Raw genomic sequence first — 14,273 nt, forward strand, 5'->3', positions numbered from 1 at the left:
CTGAGGATTCCTTTTCCATTCTTTCTGATCTTGTCTTCCTCCAAATCTCTCTCCTAACTATAATTAACAATGTAGATTTCAGCTGCTTACACACTTACAACCAATGTATTAATAATGCTCAGCAAAGAAACTTTTGATTACAAAGAATCACTTCTTTAAAGGGAGGAGTATATTAAATAATGGGCTTTCCTGGTGTCTCAGTGATAAAGTGCCCCTGTCAATGCAGGAGAGGCAGATTTGACCCCAGGTTGGGAAGATTCCCCAGAGAAGGAAATGGCAGCACATTTCAATATTCTTGCCTGGGAAATCCCATGGACAGAGGCGAGTGGTGGGCTATAGTCCATGGGGTCGCAAAGAGTTGGACACAACTTAGTGACTGATTACACACAATATTAAATAATATTTATTTTCTATGGCATACCATCTTTCATTCAAGCCACAATTACAAGACCCTTACTATGTTCTCTGGCCTACTGTGACACTAGAGAGACAGCAATGAGAGTCAACTGCTGCCATCAGCACCTCTTGGTCTAGTGCTAAAATAGATAACAGCAATTTGAAAGTCATAGGATTTCATGTAAGTCAAAGGAGGGACATCTAATTCAACTTGGACTTGAACCAGATAAGTCTCCCTAAGGAAAGATCTGATTTGAATCTTAAAGAATGAGTAGGATCCAAACAAAGTTCCCTTGGAAACTTCATTTTATGTCAGGCCAGAATGAAAGGCATATGACTGGGGTATGGGTGTGGTGAGACAGAAACTGGTCATTGTAGCTGGGACCAAACCCTGAAGGTGCGTCAAGTTGAAGGTTAACGTGCATCTAACGCTCTGTTCTTGTCTTTTAGTAAGATACCATGTCATGATTGATTTCTCAGTCCCTACATCAAAGATAATTCCTGTTCTCTGTACAGAGCTCTTCCTGTGTGCTAAGCACAACTATCAGCTTACGACCAGTTTTGCTTGATTTCTCTCCATCTTCTTTCCTCTTGTATTATTTTGAAGGAAATTTGAAACACCTATCTTTTCATCTGTAAATTGTACAATATGCATCTTTGAAACATAAGGTTGAAAAATAATAATACCCACAATGTAATTGTCACTTCCTCCTGCAAAAACACAAACACAAACAAAAACCAAAACCAAGATTAGCAGCAAGCAAAATAATAGCTCCCAAAGATGTTCACATCCTGATCCCTGAACCTGTGAATGTGTTATATGCAGTAGAAAATTAACATGGCATATGAAATTATGGTTGCGAATAGGCAGACCTTAAAATAGGGTGATTATCCTGGATTATCCAGTAGAACCCAGTGTAAACACAAGGATCCTTAAAGGGAAGGAGGGAAACAGAGGGAGAACCAGAGAGAGGGCAGCGTGAGAAAGATTCAACCTGATGCTTTTGGTCTTGAAGATGGAAGAAGGGGGCCCTGAGCCAAGGAATCGAAGTGACCTATAAAACCTGGAAAAATCAAGGAGAGAGATTCTCCTCTTGAGTCTCCAGAAAGAAGGCAGCTCTGATGATTCATATGCCCAATGAGACCCCTTTCAAATCTCAGAACTGTAAGATAATTAATTTGTGTTGTGTTAAGCTACTATATGTGTGTGTGCTAAGTCGCTTCTCTGTGACCTTGTGGACTGCAGCCTATCAGGTTCCTCTGTTCTTGGGATTCTCCAGGTGAGAATGCTGGAGTGGGTTGCGATGCCCTTCTCCAGGGGATCTTCCTGATCCAGGGATTCAACCCAGGTCTCTTACATCTCCTGAATTGGCAGGTAGGTTACAAAGGCCACATGAGAAGCACTTTAAGCTAAGTTTGTTGAATTCGTTACAGCAGCAATAGGAGACTAATGCAACAATAATCACTTAGCATCATTAAATATTCAGTCAGTTAGCTTACTATTTGAACTAACTAGCTTATAATTCTAGTCATTATACTTTTATATTTGGACTAAAAGTCTGAAATACTGCTTAAGGTCTGCATTTGACCAGCTATTTCAGTCGAAGTACATTGCTTCTTAAATGGAAGGTTATTCTTGATGAAAGTTCTCTTATTTATTCATTTGCTAATTCTTTTTTTTTTTTCATACGCCCTTTCTTTAGATAGCAAGGACCTACTATGAGTTATTGATTGTGCTAGCTCTTGGGAAGGTAGATCTATTAAGACCCATTCTTTCATCCTGAAGACAAGTAGCAACAGGATAGTACAAAGATAAAAAATACACATTCTGGGAACATACTTTCTGGGTTAATTTCAGCTCTGCTCACTACCAGCTGCATGATGTAATTTAAGGCTAGTTAACTAACATCTCTGACTCTCAGCCTTTTCATATATAAAATGGAGTCAAAAGTGTTACCTATCTGCAAGATGTAACATGAAAACTAAATGACTCTATTAATATAGATAGAACCCATGGAACACAGCTTAGAACACGTTAAGCATTCTGCAAGCTTCTTGCTTATTATTCTAGACCAAGGACTGATAGTCTTGGGTCAGACAGATTTTGCTCAAGTTCTAAATTCTCACTTTCTCATCTACAAAACTGGGATTAATAAAAGGAACCTAAATATTTAATGAAATAAATATTTGTTACAGTACATAGAACCCAGTAAATAATAGATGTAAGTGGTATTAACTTCTATTGCTCATTTGGTTTCTCATTTTACTTAAGAATTTCCAAGATCAGTGATGTGATATAAAATTTTTTGAACTAAATGGAGAAAAGCCAAGCAGTGCTCCTTTATTCCACCAAGTCAGTCACCCATTTTTGCTTCTGTGCTATGGAAGGAGGAAGCAGACTACTACTAGGGGTTCAAAATAGTTACAAGAAGCATGGTGTGGAGAAACACCCTAAGGTAATTCACATTAATAGTTGCCCTTGATGCAATCTCCTGTGTGCACAAAACCTGTGACTTGATTCTAAGCAACAGAATATGGGAAAGGTGATGGATGTCACTTTCTTGATTAAGTTATATGTCAAAGAGGGTCCCTCCTCTCCAAGAAGATGCAATAGAAGCATTTTTTTTTTTTAGGAAAATTCCAAGTTCGCTGGAAAGTCATCCTTTGCTCTCACTATGTCCTAGTCCTCTTCTGGCATGACCTGCCTTTTCAACGAAGCACTTTAAGTTTCCTTACAATCTGCTGAATTTGACTAATAGAGCTGATCAAGAAGAGGGCGTGCCCCACCATGTTCTTCACAGCACTATCCAGAATAGCCAGATCATCAGTTCAGTTAAGTCACTCAGTCGTGTCCGACTCTTTGTGACCCCGTGGACTGCAGCACGCCAGGCTTCCCTGTCCATCACCAACTCCTGGAGCTTGCTCGAACTCATGTCCATCGAGTCGGTGATGCCATCCAACCATCTCATCCTCTCTCATCCCCTTTTCCTCCTGCCTTCAATCTTTCCCAGCATCAGGGTCTTTCCCACTGAGTCAGTTCTTGGCATCAGGTGGCCAAAGTATTAGAGCTTCAGCTTCAGCATCAGTCCTTCCAATGAATAGTTAGGAATGATTTCCTTTAGGATGGACTGGTTGGATCTCCTTGCAGTCCAAGGGACTCTCAAGAGTCTTCTCCAACAGCACAGGTTCAAAAGCATCAATTCTTCAGTGCTCAGCTTTATTTATAGTCCAGCTCTTACATCCATCCATGACTACTGGAAAAAGCGTACCTTCAACTAGATGGAACTTTGTTTGCAAAGTAATGTCTCTGCTCTTTAATATGCTATCTAGGTTGGTCATAGCTTTTCTTCCAAGGAACAAGCATCTTTTAATTTCAAGGCTGTAGTCACCATCTGTGGTGATTTTGTAGCCCAAGAAATAAAGTCTGTCACTGTTTCCATTGTTTCCTCATCTATTTGCCATGAAGTGATGGGACCGGATGTCATGATCTTAGTTTTTTGAATGTTGAATTTTAAGCCCTTTTTCACTCTCCTCTTTCACTTTCATCAAGAGGCTCTTTAGTTCCTCTTTGCTTTCTGCCATGAGGGTGGTCTCATCTGCTTATCTGAGGTTATTGATATTTCTCCCGGCAATTTTGATTCCAGCTTGTGCTTCATCCAGCCCAGCATTTCGCATGATGTACTCTGCATTATAAGTTAAAAAAGCAGGGTGACAATATACAACCTTGATGTTCTCCTTTCCCAAATTGGAACCAGTTTGTAGTTCCATCCCTGTTCTAACTGTTGCTTCTTGACCTGCATACAGGTTTCTCAGGAAGCAGGTAAGGTGGTCTGGTAGTCCCATCTCTTGAAGAATTTTCCGCAGTTTGTTGTGATCCCCACAGTCAAAGGCTTTGGTGTAGTCAATAAAGCAGAAGCCAGAACATAGAAGCAACCTAAATGTCCATCAGCAGAGGAATGGATAAAGAAGGTATGGTACATATAAACAATGGAGTATTTCTCAGTCATAAAAAATAACAAAATAATGTCATTTGCAGCAACATGAATGGACCTAGAGATTGTCATATTGAGTGAAGTAAGTCAAAGACAAATATCATACGATAACATTTATATGTGGAATCTAAAAAAAGACTATCGGTGGAAGTCTGGTACAAAACCAAAATAGCATTCAGATGTAGAAAATGAAGTTCTGGTTATAGAGGGGTATGGAGGGCAGGGAAAATTGGAAGGATTGGGATCAACACAAACACACTGCTAATATATAAATAGATAACTAGTAAGGACCTACTGCATAGCACAGGGAACTCTAGTCAATACTTTGTAATGGTCTGCATGGGAAAAGAACATAAAAAAGAGTGAATATATGTATTTCTATAAAAGATTCACTTTGGGGGCTTCCCTGGGCTCTCAGTGCTATAAAGAATCTGCCTGCCACTGCAGAAGACATGGGTTCAATCCCGGGTCTGGGAATATCCCACATGCTGGGGAGCATGTGCCACAACTACTGAGCCTGTGCTCTAGAGAAGCCACCACAATGGGAAGCCTGCACCCCACAACTAGAGAGTCACCCCTGCTCACCGCAACTAGAGAAAAGCCCGTGCAGGAAGGAAGACCCAGCACAGCCAAAAATGATGAATAAATACAATTAAAAAGAAAAGATTCACTTTGCTATAAACCTGAAACTAACAGCATTGTAAAGCAATCTGATTAAAATTTTAAAAATTAAAAAAAAAATAAAATAAAGGTAAACAAATTGAGGGACGGGGGGAAGAGAGAGCCTGGAGAGATGTAAGTCAACTTATCCAATTTCTTTCCAAGTTTTGGCAAAGAATTCCTCTTAGGTGAATTTTCCTTTTGAATGGATTAGGGTGATGCTATCAGTTGTAGCAGAAAGACTTTCAGTGAGGGGTGAGGGTGGTAGAGAAGATCTAGGTACTAAGTAAAGTGATACTCTTACGAATAATAGAAATGAATAGGCCACCCTTAGCATAGACAATACAAAGCAGTCCTGAAACACCCACTTTTCAAGGCTTAATTACACCAAAGAAAGACAGAAAACCTGCTTGGGATACCAGGGAAACTAAGGCACAGGCACACACATACACAGAGTCAGACCTACAGAATCACAGAAGCTTCAGTGAATAATCAGAGATTTTTTAATAGGCAAAAAATCTTTCATTTTTAGCATACATGTAATTTTTATGCCTTATCATTTACAGAAGACGGTAAGGAACAGGCACTACGAATGTTTCTTTGTTTAGGGTCTCTAAAGGACTGTAGAGAACCTGCTTGGGTTGCACACCTAGCAATACTTGGAGGTACTCACTTCCTGTGACTTCAATACCCCTCTCAGTTCTGATAATGACAATGGCACAGACAAAAGCTCAGTTCCTACAGTCATCTGTGGTTAACCTCTATTTGGCTCCCTTTAGCCTCTAGAGATGCACAGACTTGTGAATACTCTGAAATGGGGAAATCTTAAAGGACACCTAGGTCATCATCGTTTTGCAGAGGAAGTCACTGAGCCCCAGAGGAGTGAAGAGATGTGTCAAGGTCACATGACCAGTCTGGAGCAGGAAAGGATAAGCAGCCCTAGCCTGGCTCTCTTTCCAGCTCTCTGCATCTGGCCTTTCCCTATTGCCATTCTGCACATGCTAAGGAAAGAGGTGGGTGGGCATTCAGGGAATGCAAACTCATGCTAATGTTTGAATATTAAAATTTAATATTGTAATTTTAGCCTAACACAAAACCAAATTAAAAAGGTACATCTGCTGCAAAAAAATTAAATAATGCATTTCTGGCCCCGATACACATGATGTTTAAAAAATTTGACTTGTGGATTTATTCCTGGTAGCAGGAATGGCATGGGCAGCATGGGTAAAAGTTAGCAGGGCTTTGTGGGGCCTCTATTCTATTGGACATTTCTTCTCTTTCTTCATTCCACTCTTCAAAGCTTTCTCTTTCCATATGGTGGCCCCAAACTTTTCTGCAGTCTTAAGAACACTCTTTCCACCATCAAAACTAATATCTCGTGTGCTTAATGGGTGACCACTTGTATTCATCTGCTATGGTTGCCATCGTAAAGTACCACCGATTGGGTGGCTTAAACAGAAATTTATTATCTCACAGTTCTGGAACTCGGAGCTCCAAAATCAAGGTGTCAGCAGAGTTGGTTCCTTGTAAGGGCTGTGAGGGAAGGATCCGCTCTAGTCCGCTCTCCTTGGCTTGTGGATGTTCTTCATGTTCACATGGTATTCTTCCTGTGTCTTCACATGGTATTCCCTCTATACTTGCCTGTGTCCAAGTTTCCCCTTTATATAAGAACACCAGTCATATTGGATTAAAGACAATCAGAATTGTTACTGAATGCAAGCTCATGTGCCCAATGCACAGTGAGGCCAAACAATTCCAAAACGTTGGAGTTTGGAGAGAGAAAGGTTAATTTCAGGACCATGCAAGGAGATGAGTGGCTTGTGGAAAAAAAAAAAAAGCCCAAATTCCTCAAAGGATTTCAGCAAAGTCTTAAAGGCAAGGTGAGGGAAGGGTGTGGTTAGTTGTTGCAAATTTCTGGCTATCAGAATCTTTTGTTCTTTAGGTAGCCAGTGTGTCAGGCCCCAATGTTCCTATAAACCTCTAACAAGATAAGTGTTATTCTCTGTTCTGCAGCTCTATATCTCTCTATGAATGGACTCTTAAAGGTCAGAAGCAGTGTGAATAAGCACAGGCAACAGAGCACAAAGATTAAAGTGAAAAGGGAACAGATCTAATGGAGACAGCTTTGTTCTTCCCTATTACACAAGGTTTTCAGAGCTGCTGAGTCTCCAGTCTCATCTCTTGCCAATTTCCCTCTGCATCCTCACACATCTATACCACACTGCTTGGACTCACTCACTCCTAGATTCATCTCTCTGACAATTCTAGCACCTTTGCCTATGCTCCCTTAGCCAGGAACACCCTTTCCCTCTTCACTATCTAGCCAACACTCTATTCACCCTTCTATTTGCTACCGAAGCAGTAAAAGAAGTGTCCCACATTGTGAAGCCCTCTCCTGACTCCCAAGCCACTCTAAAGCCACTTTCCCTATGTCCCAATGATCTTAGAGAATTACTACCATTAAATGATGACAGAGGGCTATAATTATTTGTTTGCACTCCTACTTCCTCCCTAAGACTGTGTGCTCTTGGAGGACAGAAATAGATATTTCACTCTTAGTTCCTTTTATCATAGAACCTGATAGTTTTCCTTGCGTTCAAACAATAGCAGAAGCTTAAAGAATGGCAACTCTGGGACTTCCCTGGTGGCTAAGCCTCTGCACCTCCAATGCAGGGGGCCCAGTTTGAACCTTGGTATGAGCACTAGATTCCATTGTTGTTATCATTCAGTCGCTCAGTCATGTCTGACTCTTTGTGACCCCATGACTGCGGCACGTCAGGTTTCTCCGTTCTCCACTAGCTCCCAGAATTTGCTCCAATTCATGCTCATTTAGTCGGTGATGCTATCTAACCATCTCATCCTCTGCCGCCCCCTTCTCCGCCTGCCTTCAATCTTTTCCAGCATCAGGGTCTTTTCCAAAGCGTCAGCTCTTGTCATCAGGTGGTCAAAATATTGCAGCTTCGGCAACAGTCCTTTCAATGAATATTCAAGGTTGATTTCCTTTAGGATTGACTGGTTTGATCTCTTTGCAGTCCAAAAAACTCTTGTCTTATTACCACATGCTACAACTAAAGATACCACAAGCTACAAGGAAGACCGGGTGTGCCCTAAGACCCAGTTCAGCCATATAAATAAATAGTAAAAAAGAGACACAGAAAATGAACTCTGAAAAACAGAACTAACTAAAGGGCAATCTCGCGAGATGTAGGTCTTGCCCACTGAGTGTTATTCAGCCATTAAACTGCCATCCGCCCGTGCCCTCCCTCCTGGCCGCTGAGGTGGAGCTATTTCCCAAGTTTTCTGAGTTTCAGAGGTGGAGGCTGTTGCTGACTCTTTCTGCTGCCCCATGGATGGCAGGCGGTGGTTCGCGGTGGGCATGGGAGTCCGCGGCTTCCGGCTCGTTTTTGAAAGGTAAGGGCAGGTGTGCCAAGTTCCTTTCCTGTCACAGGATGACCTGGCTTTACCTTGATTACCTTTGTAAAGACCCTGTCTCCAAGTACGGCTGTGTTCTGAAATGCTGGGGGTTAGGACTTCAGAGCCTGAATCTGTTGGGGAACACAGTGCAATCCGTAACCCAAGCCAAGCTGGTAAACCACGCGCTGTGAGCTCCGGGAAGACAGACCCGGTTCTCAGGGCGCTCAGCCCCTTTCTCAGCCCCACCCCCATGTCCCTGAGAGACCTCGGCCCGTCACCGCATCTTCCCCAGCCTCGGCTCCTCAGGTTTCCAATGAGTGGAATTCGCCCCACGTCTCAGAGCTGTGGTGATGAAGTCCCAGGACGACACGTGATACATCAAAGCATACTTAACCATAACTGTTTAGGTTCCTCCTTTTGTCCACACACAGAAACTCTTCACAGATAAGGACTTATTTCAGTCATTCAAAGAGGAAACTGAGCAAAACACAGGCACATATCACCCTTGGGATCTTTTGTCCCAAGGAAACATCGAAATCTCGATGAAAACAAATGAAATTGATATGTAAAACAAAGCAGAGTGGTAGAAACTAAGATGGGACCACCCAGATCCTTCCCTCTTTTCTCCAATGTTTATACATTCAGCCAGAACACTCAGGTATAATTTCTTTTAAAAAAAAATTATTTATTTATTTGGCTGCACCAGGTCTTCGTTGCCACATGTGGGATCTTTAGTTGCAGTATATAAATTCTTGGTTGTGGCATGTGGGATCAGTTCCCCGACCAGGGCTCGAACCTGGGCCTCCTGCATTGGGAGCACAGAGTCTTAGCCACTGGACCTCTAGGGAAGTCTTACATTGTTATTTTAATCATACCCAAGCAGGGCAACTGCTTGAGTAGTTCTATTTTATATTAAAATACCAACAGTATTATATATATTTATATATGTCAACTAATCAGTTACCAAACCATTGCTGAAAAAATTTTTCTAGCAGGACATTCCAAAATGGGGAGAGAAAACATAATAATTAGACACCAGAATAAGTTGCAGATGAATAAAAAGGAATCTGGAGAGGGTTTTCAATTGGAAGTAAAAATGGTTGAGGAAACAATGAGTGAAGATCGAAAGGACAGCAAACCTTCACCATAATTCAGGATAAAGGGTGCTCTTAGGCAGTAAGTGTTGCATACAATCAAAAATAATGCCTTTATGCGAAGAACTGACTCACTGGAAAAGACCCTGATGCTCAGAAGGATTGAAGGTGGGAGGAGAAGGGGACGACAGAGGATGAGATGATTGGATGGCATCACTGACTCAATGGACATGAGTTTGAGCAGGCTCCTGGAGATGGTGATGGACAGGGAAGCCTGGTGTCCATGGGGTCGCAAAGAGTCAGACATGACTGAGCGACTGAACTGAACTGAAGGACCCATCTTGTCATTTTGGGTGCTTTTGTCTTTATAGAGCTTTGTGGAAAAGGGTAGGGAGGTACATAGCCAGGATTTTGGTCCTAGAATTTCAGTTGATTTTGTGCAAATTTAAGCAAGTCTATTACTGCCATTGACTGAGCTTTCTAAATCTGTGAAATTAAGATGCTGGATTAGAAAATGAATAAGGTCCCTCTTAGATTTAATTTTTTTAAAATTCTGAACCTTCTAAGATTTCACAGGTAAAAAAAAAACCCAACATCTTAGTGAATAAGGAATCACAGAGGCCAAGAGGTTAAAAGTGCAGAAGTCAGGGCTTCACCAAACTTCATTAAGCATCTGCTCCCACCTCAACTATAATCCTATCACTCCATCCTCCCTTCTGGGTCCTGTCAATTTACTATTCAGATCAACTAATTTTCTCTGCAAAGGGAATGGAAAATCTCCGTGTCATCGCATACACTTTCAATTTGATGGATGAGGCTTAAGTTCCAAAGAGAGTGTTAGGCAGGAAAATCCAGCTCTTTCAAACTAATTACTGTATATCTAATTTATTTCCCTTCTTAATGCTGTTTATTTTGTTTTTATCCAAAATATAAAATTGCTCCTTGAGTTGGGAGATTGATGGCTTTCTTCTCCTTTAGCAACAGATCATTTGTGGATCCAGATTATAAATAGGAGATTAGAATTCATGACTCATTGCTTTTTCCTTTTTCATACAGGATGTCCCCTGAGATTAACCATGCTTTTTTTTGTTTGTTTGTTTTTGTTTTTTAAGTTACAGACATTAACATCTAATTATTTTCAGGCTGTTATGTTGCAAGGTTGTGTTTTTTGGAAAATGTAAGAAAATGTAATAGTTTTCTTTTGTGCCATACTCCTGGAAAAGTTTATATTTTGATAAACTAGAATTTTTAACATTATTGAGCTGTGGTTTGATGGGATGCAATTTTTGCCTGATTCAGGTTTTGCTTGCTTAAATTCATTCATTTAACAAATGTGCACCTACTGTCTACTTGCTGTGTATAAGGCATGTGGATATTCTCTGTCTCAGATGCAGTGAGGCTCTGATACTGAGGCAGCAGGAAGGAGTATAAATGGAGGGAATCACTTCTCAGGTTGATTTGCTATGTGCTTGGTGGCTGTCTATTCATTTGTTTATTATGTATCCCCTAACTGGTCTATCCGACAGCTTCTGCAGTCACAGACCCTGCTGGGGTTTTACACAAGTATGTTGCACTTAGCATGCATGCATTCATTCATTTAACAGCAATGACAGCAAGGCACAGTTTCCTACTAGGTGTCACTCTCCAACTGGTCTATGAGGTGTGGATGGAGAAAGGGAATTAATTATGAAGGACTTTGATTGATATGCTTAAGGAGCTTTGACTTAATTTAGTATCCTTTTTTCCCCCTTTTATCTGTATTTTCTGGTGCTTTCTAGTTGTGTAATTGTGATAAGTTATTTAACCTCCCTCTGCCTCAGTTTCCTCATGTGTTAAATGGTGTAGAAAAAGTGTCTAGTCAAGAAAAGAGGATGCACTACAGTTAACTCTAGCAGAGAGGGATTTAATGCATGGAATTAGTTGCAATCTTTTGGAAGAGGAGTAAAAGGGAGAAGAGAGTGAATCAGAAGTGAGGAAGTACTGACCAGCTTTTGGCTGGAGACTGGCCTGCAAATACTGCTGGTGTTCAAGGGAGGTGCTATTGCTCTTACTGATCAGGAGGTCCCTGTAGCTGTGCAGACCAGAAACTACATTTATGCTAATGCTGCTACCACTTGGGGAAGGAGCGGAAAGAAAATCAAAACAATCCAAGAACAAATTTCTCCCTTTCTCCAGCTTTCCAGTCTCTCCTCAGTACCTCCCACTGGCATAGAACCCAACCAGAAGACAGCTGACCAGTGAGCCTGGGAAAGGTAGTTTGCAGGCTTCTTTCCACATGCCCTGGAGTACAAAGGAAGTCATAGGAGGGCAGGAACAAAGTAGCTTCCAGACAAATAACCAACATAAATGGGGACAATATGGCACCTTATCTTGCATGGTTGCTGTGAGTTATTGAGTTAAAGTATGCAAAACCCTTTAAAACAATGCCTGGTGCATAGGAAGAAGTTGCCATTAGTGATTATTATTGTTATCTAGTGTCAAGGGAATCAGGGAAAGCATATCAACAGCACAATAACAAAATCAGATTTATATTTAAGAAAACTCAGCTGGGGGCCATGGAAGAGTATGAACTTTAATACAAAAGGCAGAAGGTTGGAATTTCTCTGCAATAATAGGATGAAGAAGAGGGTTCATTGTTACATGGTTCTTTAGGCAATAGAATTATCTAACCTTTGTGATTGATTGGAGGATACACTGTCCAAGAGGCTTCCAAGCTTCGGCTATGAGTGATTGTATAGAGAGTGGGTGGTCTTATTATTCATCATTATATCATCAGGACAGGGATGGAGTGTCCACCAACGATGGACTTCCTGCAGCTGGCATAGTGCATGGTTGTGTGTGAGCTTCCTGAAAGGACATGCCTGAGAAATTCTTCCTCTGGCCTCCTCCAACCAGGATCTTCAACTATTAGCTTGCCACTGATTTGATCCTTCCCTGAAAGCCAAAGCAGACTCTCTCCTCCTTTAATCTTTTTTCCTTCCTCTGGGCCCTCCTCCTTGTGTTATGCATGTCTGTCTGTTTGCCTGTCTTCCCACTAGGCTTTCTTCACTTTGTGATGGCATGAGTCACTGTCTGATTGCAGTTTCCAAGTCCCTAGGTGCGTGGGCCTGCATTCAAGTCCTTGAATGTGCTTTGCCTTCTCTTGACTCTAAGCATCTTTACAACTAGTTCTCACTTGACCAATCTCTCCACATCTTTGTTTTGTTATTTATGAATCATCTTCCCAAACAGCCCAAATGAATTTTCTTCCAAGAGTCCTTTTTGCATCTCTCACACAACCACAGGTTCTTTGTGCTCCCCTTATCTGAGTGATTCTCTATATTGTAGGTTTCTCTCTGTTTATCAGCTGCTTTTATCTTTTATGCTGGACTCTGTACTCCTGTGATAGGAGGGAATTGGGTTGGGTTTTTGGTACCCCAAGATTCTGGTCTGTAATTAAGTCATGGAGTTTAAGAGCAGCAGAGCTGACCAGCTAATTACATGTTTTGTCCTCTGACACATGAGATGATTCTGTGTTCTGGGGAAAGAGTGGGATGAACTTTTACCCCCCTAACCATGGTGCCAGTTTTACATCTGCTGTTTCTGAGCAATGTGTTCTTTATCCAAGGGCTGGGAAGCTTTGCATTTTTGTTTCATTGGGTGAAGAGGGTGTTAAGGGTGGAGGGAAGATTCCCACCAGGGCCCAGGGTCCTCTCTCCGCCCTAAGTAACTTAACCCTAACAAGTTTTTCTTTCTCCAGTTACTGCTGAGGACACACTTCCCTGCTCATAAACAGAAGCTTGTTTCCAACACACTCAGTCATCTGTTTTCCAGGATTTGGAGCGGAATTAATTAGCTTGGAAAAGCATGGGGACAATGCTAAGTATTATTAATGATACAATTAACAGTTCCTTCCTGCAGGGGATGGGTGGTTCCTGGTTCCCTTGGCATCTCTTTAAGATGGATACTGTCCTTTCCATTTTCACTCTAACAAGCTCTGTGTGGTGCCCTGGTCTCTGCTTCTAGTCACTCCCTGGTCACGTGTACCAGGCGGGGCTACATGGCAGAGGAAGTTAATGGAACAGGAGTATCTCCTAGGCAAGGTGGGGGCAGGGGGAATCTAAAGGATGCAAAAGGGAAGCAGAAGTAATGTGAATTTAGCACTTGTTGTGTCCCAGAAAGCACTCTTGGTGCTTTACACACTTAATTTCAATTTAATCCTTATCTCACCCCATAATGGAGAAATTGCTAGCCCCATTGTACAGATGTAAAAATAGAAATTCACAAAGGTTAAATGCATTGTCCAGGGACGCACTTCTAATGACTGTCAGAGACTAGATTTATACCTGGCTTGGTTTCACTTTGAAATAGCTAGTGCTCAACCAATGTAGCACTGCTGCAGATTTTCTACAGGGACTTGATGGCAGAGATCTGCTTTATTGCAGGTCCTGAACACTAGAGTTTTCCCCATCCCCTCCCCAACCTCCTGTGCCCTCTGTCGTCCTCTCAGACCTTAGGACTTGGCTTCACCGTGGAGCTTACAACCCATACCTATCCTGTTCATTTTCTTCGTCCTGTTTGTTAAATTTCTACCAGAATCACTTCCTTGTCTGGATTCCTATGGCAAATGGAAGATAATTCCAGCTAATTTTAAGACATGTTTTGGAATTAGTGTCCATTGAGATCAAATATCAGCTCTGTTAATTGATAACTGTGTGCCATGGGAAGTATATTTAAT

Source organism: Odocoileus virginianus, chromosome 15, assembly GCF_023699985.2.
Source record: "Odocoileus virginianus isolate 20LAN1187 ecotype Illinois chromosome 15, Ovbor_1.2, whole genome shotgun sequence".
Classification (NCBI taxonomy): Eukaryota; Metazoa; Chordata; class Mammalia; order Artiodactyla; family Cervidae; genus Odocoileus; species Odocoileus virginianus.